General features: G+C 40.5%; 1 long non-coding RNA gene and 1 pseudogene across 5 annotated transcripts in view; both read left to right on the forward strand.

Annotated features, from left to right (window-relative positions):
* The window catches only part of LOC107508240, a 32,521-nt gene extending 12,274 nt beyond the window's left edge, over positions 1–20,247 (forward strand). Inside the window, exons 2-5 of one of the 5 annotated variants that reach the window (XR_004956282.1) lie at positions 8,746–8,883; positions 14,153–14,271; positions 16,108–16,246; positions 19,796–20,247. This is a non-coding gene — a long non-coding RNA (uncharacterized LOC107508240). The remainder of the gene's footprint in view (positions 1–8,745; positions 8,884–14,152; positions 14,272–16,107; positions 16,247–19,795) is intronic. The other 4 variants (XR_004956284.1, XR_001596263.2, XR_004956283.1 and 1 more) reach the window with 4 other exon arrangements.
* LOC118600482 lies at positions 5,693–5,811 on the forward strand (annotated as a pseudogene).
* Positions 20,248–20,814: the final 567 nt, after the last annotated feature.

Genomic DNA, 20,814 nt, shown 5'->3' on the forward strand with positions numbered 1-20,814 from the left:
AAATCAGACAGCCAAGTACGGCCTCTACAGCATAAATATGAAGGCTCTGACAAATATCTGACAGTAGTAATATCATCCTCGGGCCCTTTTAGAAATCTATCTCTTCATAATCACCCTGTTATAATTCCACCACTTCCTGCAAATATAACTTCCTCTGCCTAGTGAATTCCTACCTATCCTGCAAGACCTAGCTCTCTGGGATGGTTCTGCATTCTGGGAACCCTTTCCAGACCATCCTAAAGATATACAGGAGGCTTTATCCCCAAGTCACGCAGGAATGACCCATACTTAGAGCCCTCACCACTTTGCACTGCCACATGCTCCCCTCCCTTGACCATTAGATCTTTGAGAAGAGGGACTTCCCCCTTTTCATCTTTACCTGGCACAATTCCTATTTGTCCTAGTTTGGATGGAGGGAGATAACAGAACTTACATAATGATCTACCATCTATAAAGGGCTCTCTCCTACCTTTTCTCATTTAGCCTTCGTATAGCTCTGGGAGAATGGGCACACAGAGCTGAAGCCACTTGCCCAGGTCATTTGGTAAGTGGCAGAACCAAAAGCCCCAGCTTGCAGGTAGTCTCTGACTACCTCCTGCTATATAGCAGAAAGGTTTTTTAAAGGCAGTACCTCCCTTGACCTCTTTTTCCTTTCTCTCCCATCAAGTTTAAGTGTAAGGCAGCTAAGATACCTGAGTCATCTCCCAAGGAAATGAAAGTTTTAATAATCTGTCTTCCTTGCTTACTCATCTACATCCTCTGGCAAAGACACTTGGAGGGCTGAGACTGTTCTGGAGGCCACTAGACTTTGGGCTTCTAATATTGTGTTCTGAAACAATCCATTCAATACTCTATACCTCAGTTTTCTCATCTATAAAATAGAAATTCAGTTTTATACACATACATTAGATGCCACCACGTACAGAGCCCAGAGCTAGGTACTAGAGATATAGATGCAAAGATAAATAGACATGGTCTCTGATCTCAATAAATGTACAGTCAAATAGGAGAGACAGAAATTAAAAAATAGACCTCATGGAAGAGTGAATTTAAGTAGATATGGAAGAAAGACTATTAATACCTGATTTGCTGATCTCAAATGAGATCATAAATATCAAGTATTCTTTTTTAAATTTTGATATTTTTAATTTTTCAATTATAATTGACATACAATATTATATTAGTTTCGTGTGTACCACATAGTAATTAAACATTTATATAACTTACAAAGTGATCATCCCGATAAATCTAGTACCCATCTGACTTAACTGTACTTAATTATTACAATATTATTGACTACATTCCTTACGCTATACTTTATATCCCCATGACTATTTTGCAACTACCAATTTATACTTCTTAATCCCTTCCCCTCTTTTACCCACACCCCCAAACCACCTGATAATCCTCAAAATAGTCTCTGCATCTCTGAGTTTTTTCTGTTTTATTTGCTTATTTTGTTCTTTAGAGTCCACATGTAAGTGAAATCATGTTGTATCTGTCTTTCTCTATCAGACTTACTCCACTCAGCACAATACCCTCTAGGTCCATCCATGTTGTTGCAGATTACAAGTTTTCATTATTTTATTTGTTATAATGCCTGATAATATTCCATCATATATATGCACCACCTCTTCTTTATCCATTCATCCATTGATGGATACCAGGTGGCCTCCACATCTTGGCTATTGTAAATAATGCTGTAGTGAACATATGGATGCACATGCCCCTTCAAATTAGTATTTTAGGTTTCTTTGGATAAATACCCAGAAGTGAAATTACTGGACCATTCTTTGTCTCTTGTTATAGCCTTTTAATGTCCATTCTATCTAATATAAGTATTGCTACCCCAGATATTTTTTCATTTCCATTTTCACGAAACATCTTTTTTCATCACTTTCGGCCTGTGTGTGTCTTTTTATCTGAAAAGAGTCTCTTATAGGCAGCATATGTAAAAGTCTTGTTTTCTTACCCATTCAGCCACCCTATTTTTTGATCGGAGCATTTATTTCTTTTTCATTTGAAGTATTTATTGATAGATATGTAGTTATTGCCATTTTGTTATTCATATTTTTGATACATGTTTTTTCTTCTTCTTAAAAAGGTCCCTCTAACATTTCCTGTAATACTGGTTTTGTGGTGAAGAACTCCGTTAGCTTTTTCTTTCTAAGAAGATCTTTATCTGCCCTTTGATTCTAAATGATAACTGCTGGGTAGAGAAATCTTAGTTGTAGGCCCTTGCTTTTCATCACTTTTAATATTTTATGCCAGTCCCCTCTGGCCTGCAAAGTTTCTGTTGAGAAATTAGCTGACAGTCTATGGGAGCTCCCTTGTAGGTAAATAACTGCTTTTCTTTTGCTTTTAAGATTCTCTCTTTGTCTTTAACCTTTGGCATTTTAATTATGATGTGTCTTGGTGTGGGCCTCTTTGGATTCATCTTGTTTGGGACTCTGAGCTTCCTGGGGTTGTATGTCTATTTCCTTCACCAGGTTAGGGAAGTTTTTCATCATTATTTCTTCAAATGGGTTTTCGATTCCTTGCTCTCTCTTCTTCTTCTTCTGTTACCCCTATGATACAAATGTACACTTGATGTTGTCCCAGAGGCCCCTTAAACTATCCTCACCTTTTTGAATACTTTTCCTTGTTACTTTTCTGATGGAGTAGTGTTTTCTGCTACATTATCTTCTATATTGCTGATTCGATCTCTGCGTCATCTAATCTACTGTTGATTTCCTCTAATATATTCTTCCTTTTAGTTATTGTATTCTTCATTCTGACTGGTACTTTTTAATGTTTTCTATCTTCATTTTTATGTTTTCTATCTCTTGGTTAAAGTTCTCATTGAGTTCATCTACTCTTCCCCTAAGGTTATTGAGCATCCTTATAACCAGTGTTTTTAACTCTGCATCTGGTGGATTGCTTGTCTCCATTTTGTTTAGTTCTTTTTCTGGTGCTTTGTTCCGTTCTTTCATGTGGAACATGTTTCTTTGTCTCCTCATTTTGGCTTCTTTCCTGTGTTTGTTTCTTTGTATGAAGTAGGACTTCTAAGTGTCCTGGTCTTAGTAGAGTGGCTTTATACAGTAGGTGTCCTGTGAGGCCCGGTAGCACAGTCTTCCCTGGTCACATGAGCCAGGTGCAAAAGGTGTATCCCTCGTGAGTTGTGTGTGCCCTCCTGTTGTAGTCGAGTCTTGGTTACTATTTGCATGTCAGTGGGAGAGATGGACCCTTGGGCTGATTGGTTGTGAGGATTGGCTGGTGAAGGCCCAACTCAACGGAGCAGGATTCACTTTAGCAGGGCTCCGGTGCCTGCCCAGTCTTTGGGTGTGTCCTCCTCAGATGCAGCCCTGGATGGTGCTCCAGTCAAAGCAGGCCACCAGGTGTGTCGGTGCAAGGGCCTCCTGGGAGGAGCCTAGCTGCAGACCAAGTTTAGCAGCAGGCTGTGCACTGTTGGGGCCACCTGTTACGAGTCATTAAGCAAGCCACAGATGCTACCACCAGTGAGGGGCTTAGATATACCTTGAGGCCAAGCTAGGGACTGAGGCTGGCTGCCACTAGTGCCAATCTTGGGACTGTTTGGCAAGAGGTACCAGGCACACTGAGGCCAGATGCTGCTTCTTTGGGTTTTGTGAGCCTTTGATTTTAGGAAAGTCGGCAGCATGAGCCAAAACAGGCCATTTGTATGGAATAAACCACTGGAAACGGCTTGGGTGGGTCCACAAGTTGGGAGGGGCAGGGCCTCAGGGAATCACCAGGGCAGGGAAACCTGTGTTAACAAGGTTAATAGAGACTCAGGCATGGCAGGCCTTGGCATTTGCACACCGGGAATGGGGAGCACTCAACCAAGGAACAATGGATGCTGCCAGCACTTCTGTCTGGGAGAAAACCGCCCCTCCAGCCCTCTCCCTAAAGCCAGACAGCTTCTGCCTCCATATGTTCCTGGCACTCCTCAAGCAGCTGCCCCAGCACCAGAACTCAGAGTGACTGAGTCTGTCAGTGGCAAGTCCATGCATGGGCCCTTTAAGCAGAATGTCTGCAACTCCCATAGCTCTCTATCTCAGCCACAATCTCTACTGGTTTTCACAGACAGAGGTGGTGGGGACTTCTCTTCCTGGCTCCGGAACCCTGGGCTGGGGAACTTAGTGTGGAGCTGGGACCTCTTGCTCCCCAGGACAGGAGGGGTGTGGGGCTCTGCAGCCAAGATAGCCTTCCAGATTCTCAACCCCCACACACAGTTGTGGGACTGGCCTATTTCATATTTCCATCCCTTTTACCTGTAGGACTTCTGCTCAGCCAGTCCTCAGGTAACTCCCAGTGATGATTGTTCTGTAGTTCTGTTGCAATTTTGATGTGATCTTGGAAGTTGGCGAGCACAGCATCTACCTTCTATGTTATCTTAACCAGAATGATCCCATATCAAGTATTCTTAAATCACTATTTAAATGTAAGAAAATATTGTTATTTGGCTTCTGTAAGAAACACCAATTGTGCTATCTGCTTAAATGTCCCTTCTTTTCCAAGACGTGCTCCTTTAGCCAAATCCACATGGTAACAGAGGTGCGCCCCCTCCCCAAGCACACTTTTGGCCATTTGGGTTGTTTGAACCAGATGCAGGCCCCATGGCCTAAGCTGGTCCATGTAGCCACTCTGGGTTTAGAATGGAAATGAATGTAACTCAGTCTCAGCCATCCTGGACTCTTGAATAGAGGAGATGCAAACACTGGAGGCATGATTTTCTGACAAGGTGGACTGAAAATTAAAGAATGACAAACTGCCACATTTGAATAGAAGAATGGAGCAGAGTTCAGAGAAGAGGGAAAATAAGAGGCAGAGGTCTTGGTTGAAGGTGGTCCCTGCCTGTCAGAAATGACATCTCGGCAAGGATGATCTTTTTGCTAAATATAGCATGGATAAGCCTCAATCATTTACAGCTAAAAGATTTATAATTAAGCATTTCTAAACTAATTTAATTAAGGCTAATGTAGAACAGAAGTCCTTTCTTAGGCCCATGGAACAGCTGTGTTATTCATTCATTCACTCAGTCAATCAATGAATATTATTGAATGCCAAATATTTATAAGGTTCATAAGAAGAAAAAATGTTGACTTCACCCTCTATAATACAAACCAGCCACTGGCCAGCCAGCCCTCAAAGCTCCTGAAATTACCCAGTTGTTCAGGGGAGCATTTTGTTGATACCCGAATTTGCTGTCACTTGTAGTTATCCCTGAGAAGTTTGAGAGCCTAAGAGTCTAACATTTATCTGCCCATCACCTTACTCCTCGACCCTACTCCCACCACACACACACACATTTCTCAGGGGCTCCCAGTCCATTCCATGCTCCTCTAGTGGGGCTGTTAATCACAGGACTCCTCCCCTGACTACAAGGTAGATATAGGACCTAAGCTGACCAATCAGAATGTCTTTCTAGAGAATCTGAATTTTGAGCTGAGACAAATACAGAGGGACATCTCACAGCAGCACCACAGAGGAAAGGCCCCCGGGTGGCCGATGAATCGGGGCAGCCTACTCCCTGGAATCACCTGGACTCAGTTATTCAGTTGTTCTTTTAAAGCTGTTGCCATTCCAGTATCTATCACTCAGAAAATAAATACGTTTTGAAGTAAACTAGCCAATCAGTTATTTGTAACCAAAGAGTCTGGACATATCACCTTTTAAGATAAAAAGCTTTCTTGTTTACAGCCATGCCACCCTAAACAAACCCGATCCTGTCTGATCTCAGAAGCTAAGCAGGGTTGGGCCTGGTTAGTACTTGGATGGGAGACCACCTAGGAAGACCTGGTGCTGTAGGCATAATAAATAAAAAATAAGAGATTGTAAACTGACAAGGTCCTTGCAATCTGTGAGGTCAACCAAAGGTTGCCTTGCCAGAAAAAGAAAAAATAGGAAGAAGGAAAGGAAAGGAAAAAGGGAAGGGAAGGGAGGAAAGGGAAGGGAAGGGAAAGGAAGGGAAGGAGAAAGTTGCATTGTATATCCCACCCAAGCCTATTTTTCAGACCCTTTAATGAATCTATTTTTTTTATTTATAGAAATCTACACAAATCATTTGATTGAAGAAAGCAAGTCCTTTTTTCCTAAGCCCCTGTTAGCTCCGTTCACACCTGTTCTCTCTTCTGCCAAGCCACCTACTGCTTATTTCCAAAGAAAAAAGGATCAAGATCCAGATTCCAAAATAGGATGCCAGTGGTGCTTAAAAAAACAGGCCTGTAATTTTTGTCATAAATATACCTGATGAACATTATGTATTCTTTTAATCAACACACCTTCCTCATAAAAATGCACTCCTAATCTCATAAAGGTTGCCTCCCAAAGTAACACTCATAGAATCCCAAGTAATGGACCATTAATCCAACCCCCTCATTTTATAAACAGGAAACTAAGGTACAGAGAAAAGGAAATGGCATACTCACTAGCACTCAATAACTCAGCGATAATACTGATAAGCAATAGCAGATCTAGGACAAAAACTCAGGTTTTCTTACCACTAGATTAGAATTCTTTCCACTATTTCATGCCTCCTGGGTGTTATAATGGTCTTACCATACCTCTAAAAGCCTTGACTCCTAAAGTTTCACCTTTGTGTTTCTCATATACACACAGTTACTGTTCCCAAAGCTCACTCAAAGTGCTAGGTGACTAGGTCAGGAAGAGTTTCCCGCCTTGGACACAGTCAACTCAGACTAGCCTTTCCAATATGATGATTTCAGTACTAGTGTGGAATCCAAATTGCCATTCTAGGCTTCCCTCACTGTCTGTTGGGAAGCCTCAGTGTCCCTTCCTGCCTGCTGACCATCTCAGGCATTGGAAGTGTCAAATAATTTTAAACCCCTAGAGAGAAGTCTGAATGTTAGGTCCTTTTCATTCAAGTAGGGTCCTTGGCCCCCAATGCATATTTCTCCAACCTCTTCTCCACAGCCAGCCACACACCTGGGATTAGACTAAGGCTTAGCCATAAAACATGCCCTGTTTGCTTCCTTCCTCCAGGACAGTGGATCACCACTGACTTTATATTTTGCCTAACCAAAGAGCCAACTCAGACAATTCTTGCAAAACAGGATCTGCCTCAAGGTCCTTTGTCGTACCCATCCTAGACGTCTGGCTTCAGCAGGTGCCTCTTTTAGAAATCAGCTTCTCTCTCTAGGAAATAATTAAATTTTTACCTTTCTTGCACCCTCTACCCAAGCACTGGGAGTTTTAGTAGTATTATCATTTAACATATGTTGAGTACCTATTACATGTAGGGCACTGTGCCAAGAGCAAGAGATAGAATAAGATACAGGCTTTTCTAAATGAGAAGGATAAAAGATATACAAGGCTGCAACATTCATCCCAGGTCTCCAGCCCCAAAGATGACGGGAAGGGTATGGGGAAGAAAGGAGAGGGGGCGGTGGGGTAGACAAGAAAAAAGAGGCAGTAATCAGGAGTCTGAAGACGGTTTGCTAGTAAAACCAAAATAACCTGACATTAAGTCTATTTAAGGACAGCCTCAACAGAAAACCTTATTAGCAAAAGCTAACCCACTTTCTAAATATGTAGCTAAACTTTTCACTCCCCCACAACTACATATAGAAATATCCTACAAGAATAATTTCTTAAGCACTCTCTGAAATACATGATGATGTTTCCATTTGAAGAGCAAAATAATTCAGGTGGAGATGGTGAATGACTTGCCCACTATTATAACACAAGGCAGTGAAAATACTAGAAACTGATTCTCAGGAACTTACTGGAAATTGCCTTAGATTTCACAAATAGCTGGCTGGCTCTTAGGTGAGTATTTCAGGTATCCATAACTGCATAACAAGCCACCCTAAACATAGCCACTGATAACAATAATCATCTGTTTACACATGATTCTGTATCTTGGACTGGGGTTACCTGGGAAGTTCTTTGGATCTTGCCTGGGGTCACTCATGAGCTTGCAATATGCTGATGGGTTGACTGGAACAGAATTATCTAATATTAGTGATCTCATAGGACTGGGGTGTTGATGCTGACTGTAAGCTTCTCTTCTCCAGCTGATGTCATTTAGTAGTCTAGGGCAGGCTCACCTAGCTGCAGGAGTGTACCATGGAAATGCGGAGCTCTAAGGCCTAGGTTCTAGAACTTGCACGACGTCACTTCTGCCACATTCCCATTTGTCAAAGCAAATCGCTGTGCCAGCCCAAATTCAAGGAGTGGGAAAATAGACTCTACTTTCAGATGGCAGGAGCTGCAAAGTATTGTGGCCATGCTTTTCACAGTGATAAATAGCTAATTTTTACCAGTCCACACAAGTGGGTATTATTGTCATGTCTAGAAACTGGTGAGCATCTGCCAGCCCCTACTGCCTCTCAGGATGGTGGCAAGAAACATTTTCGACATTGGAGCTTGGGAGCTTAGGAGCCTGAGCCCCTGGATGATACCCAAACGCCTGAGATATTATCCCAAATGCATGCTAAAATTATAAATGCCATTGCAGACTATCAATCATTGTACAGACACAGTAGTAGTAATTGCTGCCTATGCATTCATGCACAGGTGCAAAAATCAGACATCATATGTTCATGGGTATGTAATTTCTTAGGTGATATCCTGGCATCCCCAGGCATGCACATAATTTCTCCAAGACAGGTTACTGTCGAGTAATAAGTAAAAATCATATAAATGAATTTGGTAATTTCAGGTTTCAAAATACATTTTAGAAGAAAATACTTTACTAGTATTGATTGTTATTTGTCTTTATAGATAGAGCTCTCAATATTTGGTGGAACACAAGAAAATCTTGGCTCAAACAACGACACCAACCAGTGAGGAAAGAGGCGGGAATGTACAGAATACCTAAGAGAGGTCGGCATTACTAAAAAATGATTTGAACCTTTCTAGGTGAGGGCTAATTAAATGCAAATTCTTTTACAACTTCATTGAGGTATAATTGATACAAAAAGCTATGTATATTTATAGTAGACAATATGATAATGAAGCTATTACCTATGGATACAATCAAGATAATGAATATATTCACCAACCCCATAAATTTTCTTGTGCCATTTTATAATCTCTCCCTCCTGTCTTTACCTTTCTGCCGTCTCCAGGCCATCACTAATCTACTTTCTGTTACTATTTAAGATTTTGCATTTCTAAGACTTTATATAAATAGGATCATCTAGTATGTGCTCCTTTTTTCTTTCACTCTGCACAATTATTTTGAATTTTACCCAAAATATTGATTACATCAATAGTTTATTCCTTTTAATTGTTGAGTAGTATACCATTATATAGATATACCATAATTAGTTTATCTATTTCCCTGTTGGTGGACATTTGGGTTGTGCTATGCACTGAAGTTTGTCCCACCAAAATTCATATGTTGAAGCCCTTACTCCCAAGGTGACTGTGTCTGGGAATAAGGTTTCTAGGAGGTGATTGAGGTAAAACGAAGCCATAGGGTAGAGCCCTGATCAGATAAGATTAGGAAAGTAACACTAGTGAGCTCTTGCACTTGCTCAAGTCCCTTCCCTCCAAACCCCCAAACTGTGAGAAAATGAACTTCTGTTGTTTAAGCACCCAGTCTAGGGTATTTTGTTATGGCAGCCTGAGTGGACTAATACAGGTTGTTTACACTTTGGGGCTATTGAAAATGAAGCTTCTATGAACCTTTGTACACAAATGTTTGTGCAGATAAATGCTTTTGTTTCTCTGGGGTAAATATCTAGAAGTAGAATGTCTGGGTCATATGATACCTGTACATTACCTTTTAAAGAAGCTGTCAACACTGTTTTCCACAGTAGCTGTACCATTTTGCATCCCTGCCAGCAGTGTATAGGACTTCCAATTGCTTTACATTCTTGCCAATACTTAGTATGGTCAATCTTTTTAATTTGTAAGATTTAATTTTTTTAAAAATACAATTTTTTGATGGCAATTTAAATCACCATTTTGGTGAAAGTATAGTGATATCTCATTGTGGGTTTAGTTTGCATCTCACTAATGGCTAATGATGTTGGTCATCTTTCGGTGTACTTATTTGCCATCCTTGTATCTTCTTTAGTGAACTATCTGTTCAAATATTTTTCCCTTTTATTATTGATTTTATTACTGATTGAGAGCTAACTAAAATGTAATTTTTGAATAGCCACAAGCATAGAAAATTAGATCTAGAATCTTACTGGCTATCCAGGTTGAGTAGGCCTGAGGAGGTAGACCAGAACACCCAGGAAGAGTATGTGGGCATTGAAAACTTGGAAGAGGGGGATGAGAGCTTAAAGGAGAGTGGTAGGTCTGAAGATAAATTCTGCCAGCTTCACACTTTAGTCTGTAAGTTTCGACTTGAGGCCCTGCTAGCAGTTTTCTTGACATTAACACCTAATTCCAGCCCCCAGGTTTTTTGAGAGCCTCCATCTGATGACGATTTCTATGGGAGTTTCTTGTTTCAAGAATGCACCATATGTCACCCTTGCCTAAAGAAGTTTGCCAAGTGTGTAGGCAAAGATATAAGAAGTACCTAGATAAGATTTGGCCAGAAGTCTAGTCTGGGGGCAGAGTTGTGAACAAAATAGTGTCAAAAGCACCTTCTACTAAAACGAAGACCTTGGAAAGGAGAGAGGAAGAGAAAGGACTGAGGGAAGACAAGAGTGAGGACATATGATAGCAGTTGGTGCTGTTATCAAGGACACTGTGTTCAGCCACAGATAGCTGCATGCAGGAAAGAGATAAGTGGGAGAGGATCCAGGAGAAAGCAGAATAAATGATTAAGGAACACAGAAACTGATTTATAAGGCTGACTTAATAGAGCTCACCGAGGCTAGTTCATTTAACAGAATGTAACTCATGCTAATTTTCCATCAGAGGCTGAAAAGCAATGGAAATGCAGATAGAAAAGATTAAGAAAATAGAAAACGTTAGAGTCAGCTTGTCTAACAAACCCATTAAGTAAAACGAAAATAACTTCTGCGTTAAGCAGACCAGTTCTTGATCTAAACTTGTTCACTCTGTGTCCTGACAAACAGCTTGTTGACATTCTCTGATTCTCTTCCACCTTTCTCCTTATTCCTTCTTTCTTTCTTTTTGTCTAGTGAGTGTCATAGTTATACACAAACTCCAGTTCTGTCTTTTGGGAGAATCTTCCTGGTTGGCTTCTGTCCATGGGCCCACTCATCCATCTCTATATTCCTTTAACTCTACTCCATTGTCGTAGGATGAGGTTTATCCTCATCCCCCACCTCATATCCCAACTCCTCTTAGAATTAGGGTTTTCCTCAAGCCAGGAGCTCAGGAAAAGATAATAAATGATCCTTAATTCCACCATCCTAACACAGATCAAGAACTTCCTTGTAATCATTTTTCTTCTGTACTGGAACCACTCTGATAAAATTACATCATCTCAGTGTATAGTATTATATGGGAGATAATAGATTCCACATCATTCACTATCACTAGTGATATAGCTAACACTCAAAATTCTAATAATGTGATTATAGGCCTCCTCGATTAAGAGTCTAGCCTGGGAGTTTTTTTTTTTTTTTTTTTTTTACAATTATACCTTTTTATTTTATTTATTTTTTTGAGATTTTTTAAAATTTATTTTTATGGTGACATTGGTTAATGAAATCCAATAAGTTTCAGCTGTACATTTTAACAGTAAGGCACATATATGTATTTACACTAGGTGTTCACCACTCATAGTTAGATTTCTTCCTGTCACCACATCTTTGACCCCCTTTACATGGAGATTTTAAATGCACTGAAATAATCATATACTCAGATAGAAACTTTTATAAGCAAATGAGGCAATAGTTTTTTTGAGGCATCTTCAATGGTACAAAAGGCTATTAGTAAGAAAGGACATATATACATATATTGCATATTTTTTATATATGTATATTTCAACCCTTTTTAAATCCTACAAATAAAAATTGTTTATTTAAAATGTATTTTAATGTCAACAGAACCATTAGTAATTTCCTTCTTTTTTGGAAAGGTTGGGGGGCTCTTTTTATTTAATCTCTTCTCTCCCACGACTAAGAGATCTGCTAGCAGGTCCTTATTTTGCAGAGATACCTAGTACCATTTCCATGTGTATCCAACAACCTAGTAAAAAGAAATTTTATAAACTGATGGAGTAATCTCGTCATCATCAAAATACTTTATTAAGTGTCTTTTTTACATGTGTATTATATAAGGTATTATATAAGCATTATACAAAGACCTTTTCTTAATAGTTTATAATATAAGCTATCACATACTAATAACTGGTAATTATAATTTGTTGAGCACCTGCTATGTACCACACTGTTTAAAAGGCATTAGTCTCACAACAAATCTGGTAGGTGGTGATATATAATAAAGAATATGGTCTCTGTCTCTGATTCCTTGAGGAAGACTAAATTCTTGGGATTTCCTGAGTGATAGGAATGTTTTGTTACTCGAAGTGGGTATACCTGAGTTTATGCGAATGAGGTAAATCAGGAAGGGAATTTTACACCAGAAAGACCAATCATGTGATTAGAAGATTGGGGTTTTGAACCTTGTGATATTGGCCTGACCTCCAGGAAAGATGTGGGAGGGGTCTGAAAGAGGTGAATCTTGTGGCCAATGATTTAATCAAAGTTAGCAACATATATACTGGAGGACAGGGACATTATTTCTCTATCCTCTTGAGCCAATGATAGAAGCCTTTTGTGATTTATCCAAATCAAACCAGTTATAGCAGTGGATAAAGGAATACCCTGAGAATTTAGAGCTCTGCTCCTGACAAGTCTGTGACTGTCTAAGCCATTTTACTTTTTAAGCTTTGGTTTCTTCATCAAAAAAAATTAAAGGATTGCATGGGAAGATTTCATCAAACCCAACTGTATTAGTTTCCTGCTATAACAATGTACCCAAAACTGGGTGGCTTAAACAACAGAACTTATTGTCTCACAGTTCTGGAGCCTAAAAGTCTGAAATCAAGGTTTTGGCAGAGTTGGGGCTGTGAGGGAGAATCTGTTCCTTGTCTCTCTTCTAGCTTCTGGTGGCCTCAGGCACTCCTTGGCTTGTAAGTGGCTATCTTCTCCCTGTGGTCTTCACATTGTCTTCCCTTTTTGCATACCTCTCTTTCTGTCAAAATCTGCCCTTTTTATAAGGACATAGTCTTATTGGACTAGGATCCATCCTAATCACCTCCTCTTAACATGATCATCAGTAAAAGACCCTATTTTCAAGTAAGGTCACATCATAGCTACTAGAACTTCAGTATCTCTTTAGGGGGACACAATTCAATCTATAGCACTACCTTTGTAAAAAATCAATGAGAAGGAATATATGTGAACCTAAAAGTAAACTGAAATATCTACCAAGAGAAGCTGAAATGAATATTGAGTAGGTGACCACAGCTGCCCTCCTAGCATGATCTTGGTGTAACTATAGAGTATTCTACATATTCCTTCCATAGAGATTACAGGATCTACGGCAGGGATGGTACCCAGGAAGGAAAACTGTTTCAGAAGCATACTCAATAGTACCAATAATACATACACATGAATGCAAAGGTATATATGCACTCATTTGTCTGTCTGTAGAACCAGCAATACTCAATCACATGAATCAAGCCTTTCACGCTTGATGAGAAGCCAAACCAGTCTCCTACATGAATATATTTTGAAAATCTTCCACTGGACTGTTTTCACCCATTCATTCATTAACTAGATCCACCTACCTAGATAAACCCCATCTTTGTTTTGCCTCTTAAGTAGAAATGGAAATCTCATTGACTCACCTCAGTCCTTAGGCTCTTAGAAATAAATGATGAACCTTTCATGGGCCACACATCTAGGTCAGAGCCCACAGAATGGTTTGCACTCCAGCCAAAGGTCAGTTATTTTATTCACCTTTGTCTTCTTTGCTCCTGTCATATGTGAATTTCCCATGCTTCCCCTGACACACTCTGCGTAGAGAGATGCCTAATCGTTGTTGAGTAGCACCTCTGTAACAATGAGAAAATTCCTTCCCAGAAGATTTGGGACATATTGGAGCCAAACCATTTCCTTCACTCTCTGAGCATATTGTTTCCCTCCAGTGATTTCTGCAATCCAGAAACAGCTGCAAATTCCAGTAAAACAATGTTCCGATCCAATCCCTCAAGCCATCCTTATTCTTTTGTTTTTTTTCCCTGGAGGGAGGAAAGAGAAAAATCCTTGAAAATCTGCCATGGTGCATTATTTCCAAGAGTCTGTTGCTGGAGGTGTGAGCCAAGCAGCCCTTTTTACTGGAGGAAAGAAGAGAGCAAAAATGGAAGTAAGGAAGATATTAAAAATGATAAAGAAAACACTGAGTGAGTGACATAGTTACACAATGGAAAAAAGAATCAAACGAAAACATTGTGTATGCAATTAATTTGAAATGTGTTTGTTCAGAAGGCTTAAGCTCACCTTGCCTTTCACTTTGGGTGAGCCAGGAAGACAGTATATTACAATATTTAATTTGGGCCATTCTTACTTGCAGCTAACCTAATAAAACAATATCAGGATATATGAAAATTACACTGTAAATTGAAGGTCCTAAAGGACGTTATGTCACAAAATAATTTATTTATAGTAATACCCTTATAATTAGCAAACTCTATACTTAACTGGTGTGAAAATTAATAAAATTCTTTTGTTTGCCCTTTCAAATTTACTCACTACGCTTTTTCACTCCTTGCTATGCTTGGGAGACTGGGCTTTATAGACGGAATCAATGCCTGCCCTCTAGTTCCTGGTTGGGGTTAGCTAATGGGAAGCATCTCCAGGATGTTAAAGAATGGAAAGAGTGGGGTTGAGACATTTATTACTGTGGTTCCCGCCCTGATAGGTCAGCAGAGGTTGGCTGCTCCTCTCTTCCGAAAGTCACAGGTCCTGGGCGAGGGGAGTGCCCCTTCCTCTTCACGCAGCTACGCTCTGCTGCTTCCCCTTGCCTCTGCAGGTGTGGGAGTTGGGTACCAGAATCCCAGGGCACTCCATTTTCCTTTTCCAATTCCCTAAACCTCACCCACACTTTTGTAACTAGATTAGTCCCTCAAACTCTCTTTAATTGTACAGTTTGAGTGTGCTCTCTTTTTCCAGGAGGTGCCCTATTCCAAGGCATAATTTTTCTCTTCAGCTAGACTATCTCTTGGGTGCAGTCTTATAGGAGGCCCTGTGTCTCCTTCAAAACATCTAGCTTGGTCCAATGCACAGAGTAAACATTGGTCATTAATGCTGTTTATGATCTCAGGAAAATCCTTCACTTTATTCTGGTCCCTCTTCCCAAGGTCACAATAGCAGCACCATTTAGTGAGTCATACATAATTCTGTCTGTTTACACAAAGTCTGCCCATCATTGTTGCCCAATACCTGCATATAATGAGATTTTGCTGCTTATGACAAGCAGTGTGAGATAATAGAAACAGTGTTTGGGAGTCTTGCCGATGCAGGTTCTACACCCAGCTCTGCTACTTACTGGTTGGGTAACATGGAAAAAGCTATTTCAAGTCCCCAAGAACCACAGTCATCATGTATAAATGTGAGATGCTGAATCTCTCTGCCTCTTCCCCCTTTGCTCCTTCCCTATCTTCACCAGCGTGGTCAGGTAGAGTTCTTTGTCCACAATTTGAACACAATGTCTGGTGGTAGGATGAAGCCAGGTTCCTGAGGAAGACAGGATAGAAAAGAAAGGAAGGGAAAATGATAGAAGGTTTAGATGTATTGGCACATGGATCAGGCTTACGATCAACATTAAATATGTTGTAGAGAGGTGTGGAAGAAACTATGATAGCTAAAGAAGCTAAGGAAGAAACACGAAGAGGTGTAAAACAGGAACAGGATGCTGCTGGTCTGAAGTGACGGCGCTTTATTAGTAGTCTTTTCAATGAGAGCAGGCTGAAGCAAAGAATTTATCCAGTGTAGAAAACGGGATACTTGGTAAAGAACATGTTCAAAAGAGAAATGTAAAAAGTGACCATGATGCCTTCTACCTCTTAAACGAGGTGGTTTATAACTCTTTAAGTTTTCCCAAAATGGAATTTTTAATTTTCCAACCTTACCAATAAAGTGAACACCATAATGCCTACCTCTTCAGACAAGATGACTTACTCTTATTCCGTTTTTTTGACAGATAGTACCATAGTTACCTTTGTGGCATGGAGAAGAGGCTTCCATGCACCCATGCAAGGCTGGCTTGGTGTGGACTAAAAGGCAACCCAAGAGAAAAGGACAGGAATGTGTGTATCAGAGTGTCTCCATCACTGGCTACCGTAAGTATGTTTTAGACTTACTGTAAGTAAGTATTCAGGCAGTGGACCAAGCCTGTGTGCGTGCCTGGCTGTTGTGAAGAAACCCAGTAGGGTCTCAGGTATTATTATACCTTTTTCAAAGAGTTGTTATGAGGCAGTTTGACGAGATGATGTACATAAAGAACCTAGTACCCAGCACATAATGGGCACTCCATACATGCTCTTGATTATTATTGTTATTTTTTATAGAGATTTAGAGTCTGTATACAATTTAGAGAAAAGGCTTTTTTTTTTTTTTAATTTAGAAAATCGTTATGGTTTATATTCTCCTAGTTGGTCATGCCAACTGTTGTAATGCCTCAAAGAGTTATTTTTCACCTCCTTTTCTCCTGTCTCTGTGATAAACAATAGAGAGCACTTGATAACACCGAGAATCAAATAGTACAATGAAGTTACGTGCATGAGCATTTAAGTTGCTCGAAGTCATCTGTATGTTCAACAAAAGAAAATAATACAGATGAAAAATATATTTATATATGTATGTAATTTTCCCCCCAACAATATGGCCCTTAAATTCAAGCCAACTACTTCATCTGGTGCTCCACCAAAAGAAACAGCCACGGCCATCTGTTCCAACTCTGAGGAAAAACTGGCTGAGTTGAACTTACTGAGAGATGGCACAGAATGCATGAAACCATGTAATCTGTACCAAATGGGCGATTTAAGAGATTTTTAATGGTAATTTTTTTCTATATATGATTTTTGCCCTACGTGTGGACTTTAGAGCCCAAACTCTAAGTGTGGCGAACACCACTGCCACACACTACTGCATGTCATTTCAAGTTGTCAGACCCGAAGCCTGTAATGAAAAGTGACTCTTAATGTTGCCCAGCATTACTCCGAGGTTAATTTGAAAACTGCTTAGGCAGCCTCATAGCAGTGAGGACATCTACATTACCATGTTCCTTCCAATAAATCCCTTCTGTCAATACTGGCATTATTGATATTTCAATTACTTATTTTAAAAATACTTAACTGAATATCTACTACCTGCAAGGAAATTATTTGATCGACTATATCTTAAGCAGTTGTTTTATTCAGGAAAGCCTAGTTGGCTGTTCGTGATTAGTTGTTCTTAAGTTTCATTTTCTCGGATTTGAGTACATCGACTCTGGCTTAGGTTTTGATTTGCTTACATAGGCTACTAAGGCGTTAGAGCCACCACAAACTAATGGCCTCCTTATTTAATTACTCTAACACCTGGAATATCCAGGAAACACTCTTCTGTAATCGTGAGCCAGACTAGAGGACATAGAAGACTCTACTTGTGAGGCAGGGTCTAGAGGGAGGGACAGTTATTGAGAGTCTAGGAATGTCAAGCCAGTCTCTCACTGGTCAGGTCCAGCCACCATGCTTATGAGCACTGAGATGTGGAAACCCCTGGATCAGAACCATGTGGACCAACAAGAGATAGGTGAGTGCTGCTTATGTCCAGGGGCCAGACAAGTGAGCATCTGAGCAGAGAAGACAGGACCAGGGAGGACAGGAGAAAGGCAGTTTAGGAGACTGGAGAATAACATTAAAGGCCCAAGTATACAATTCAGGCAGAAGGTTTAGAGCCTAAATAAGGAGTCAGGACCACTGCTATGTGACAAAGAGAGTGAAGAGAGCACAGGCTTCAGAGTCAAGCAGACCCAGGTTTGAATCCCAGGGCAATTATTTATCTGCTGTGTAAACTTGGGCAAGCCACTTAACCTCTCTGAGCCTCATTTCCTTGACTGAAGGGGAACATAATAATTAATGTCTACCTCGCAGAGTTGTTATAAGGAGTATAAATAATTCATGAAAAGTGCTTGGCACTTGGAGCACTCAACAAATGAGAGCTATTATTATTAACATCATTCTCATTATATCGAACCACGGAGATTTCTTCGGCTCAGGCTGAGAAGATACAGCAAGTGAGGGGAGTGTTTGCCAAGAACAGAGAAGCCAGGAGGGGGAGCTGGGCCCCCCCAGAAGTGATCACAAATGGCTCCTCTCAATTACATTCGGCTATCTGTAATTGCCAGTATGCTCATTTGTTCTTCCTTTTGGTGCTGCTGTCACCATTGTCATCATTCCTTCCAGCAAAGATAGAAAGGACCTTAGATTTCCGTTAAGGCAGCCACACTGCCACTTGTGCTCTGTCCCTGGCCTATCCATTCATCTTTTCTGTGGGGCAAGCTGTCATTAATGTCCAAGAACACCACCTGCTTGGGGTTTCCGACACAGTCTCTATGGTTTCTGGCCAGATCTAATTAGCTAAGTGAGGTGGAGCCTGGTCAGGTTAATAGGTTAATGCCAGCAATGGGGAATTGGGTGCTGGGAAGTGGGAAGGGAGACATAGGTGATTATAAGATATGGGACTTATGATGAGAATGCATGACCAACCCAGCCTGGTGTCTGAGCATGCTTACTGGGGTAGAAAACCAATTTCATGAACTTTTGCAGCTTCCAAGGAGTCCATGACAATGAATGTCATAAGACAATGACATTGACCACAGTGATCCTGCGTGTTTCCAACTGATCTGGTTGCTTCCTTTATATTTGACTCACCCAGCTCTTAGTGTCCAATCCAATAACAACCAGCATTCATTATGCCCTCACTGTGTGCCAGGCACTGGGATAATGCATTTTAAATACTGTCACATTTAAGCCTCACCACAATCCTATGAAATTGGTACTATTGTTTGCTCCATTTTATAGATTAATGGAGGCTCAGAGAAGTTAAGCAACTTGTCGAAGACCACACAGCTAGTAAAACTGTTGAACCAGGTTTGGAATCCAGGTTTTGCTTATTCCAAGTCTCCAGCTCTGAATTAGAATGCTAACCTGTGCTCCTTTAATGTGCATGTAAGCATCCAGGGAATTGGTAAAGTAAAAATTTTGATTCAGAAGACCTGGATGGGGCCTGAGATGCTGCATTTCTAATCAGCTCTCAGGCTATGTATACTCCGTGGGTCCACGGATCATACTTTGAGTGGCAAGGGGCTTCCTGATAGATTTGGTTTACAATAGTTGGTAGGTTTCTCTCTAGAGGAGGTTGGATTTTGGTCTTGGATACGAAGATTTTAAATCATTTATATGGTGTGTATTCATTTTCTATGCCAAGTAACAAATTACCACAAATTTAGCACCTTAAAACCATACCCACTTGTTTATGGGGACCAGGCATCTAGAATGGCATGACTCACAGTTTATGGGGGCCAGGCATCTAGAATGGCATGACTCTTTGCTCAGGTTCTCAGAAGTCTGAATTGAGGTGTCAGCTGGGCTGAGTTCTTATCTGGAGCTCAGGGCTCTTGCACGAGCTCATTCAGGTTGTCACAGAATTCAGTTTCTTGCAGCTGGAGGACAGAGGTCTCTGTTTCCTTGCAGGCTGTGAACCTGGCCTGCTCTCAGTTCTAGAGATGGCTGCATTTCTTGTCACCTGGCCCTTGCATCTTTAAAGCCAGCTATGGAGACTCTCCCTTTTGTTGAATCCTTCTCACACTTCAAATCTCTTGGACTTTTTCTGTTTCTGACCTCTAGATCCAGATTTAAAGGACTGTGTGATTAAGTCGAGACCACCCAGACAATCTTTTTATCTGATTCGAGACCTAAATTGCATCTGGAAAATGTATTCATAGCTGGACATATGTTTGAATGACTGGGAGAAGACTTGAGTATACCAGGAGCCAGAAATTTTGGGGTGCATCTGAGAATCTGCCTATAACAAAAGTGTTTTGGTTTTCCTCAATGAGCTGTATTGTTGATTGGTCAATGTTTTTAGTGTTGTGGAAATTCAAACTATATAATTTGCCTCATTTCTGCTTTCTTTTCTCCTCATTTGTTTTAAGTCCCTCCTTTGGTGTTAAATTTTACCAACAATGACTTCAAAATAAAAATGAACTGTTTCAGGAGAGTTTACAGCAAATTGAGCTAAACCCTTTTTCCTGTTTCTTGTGCAAACTGAAAACATAAAATAGCAACTGATATGTAGATCATTTGTGTGTGTGTTTTTTTTTTACTGACTCATAACCAGTCCAGGAATAAGTCTCCAGGTGCAATGTCGTTTACATGAAGGCAGCAGCTTCTACTCGAGGAACCGTAAGTGCTCCATAGGTGACGTGAGCTGACAAATATTAGTGCCTACATTTTAAAGAAAAAGGACTGCTAATACCTTGACATCAAAGATCTAACTGATGTTCCAGGACTTAAGCCCATCTTTTCCGAGTTCTATTTTTCCTCCCAGTGACACTGTTCTATAGTTACATGACTCATAAAATGTTATCCAGGATTATTTTTCTTACTTGAGTCTGAGAAAAGACAAGTCAAAGTGAGAAGTGGCAAACAAACTGCTCGAACCCTATAAGGGGGAAGGAATCCCCAAGGGTTTTCTATAGTGCAGAGAGTTCTCTCTCCAAGCATAGCAGAGATAGAAGAGACACACATACCCTGGGGATTCTGGTTTTGGCGAGTGTGGCCCAAGACAGCCCACCATGAAGAGATAGGGCTTGGCGAGACATAATCTTGGTGGTGCTGTTCCCACCACAATTCTCCTTAGCACC

This window comes from Rousettus aegyptiacus, unplaced genomic scaffold (assembly GCF_014176215.1).
Source record: "Rousettus aegyptiacus isolate mRouAeg1 unplaced genomic scaffold, mRouAeg1.p scaffold_m13_p_3, whole genome shotgun sequence".
Lineage (NCBI taxonomy): Eukaryota > Metazoa > Chordata > Mammalia > Chiroptera > Pteropodidae > Rousettus > Rousettus aegyptiacus.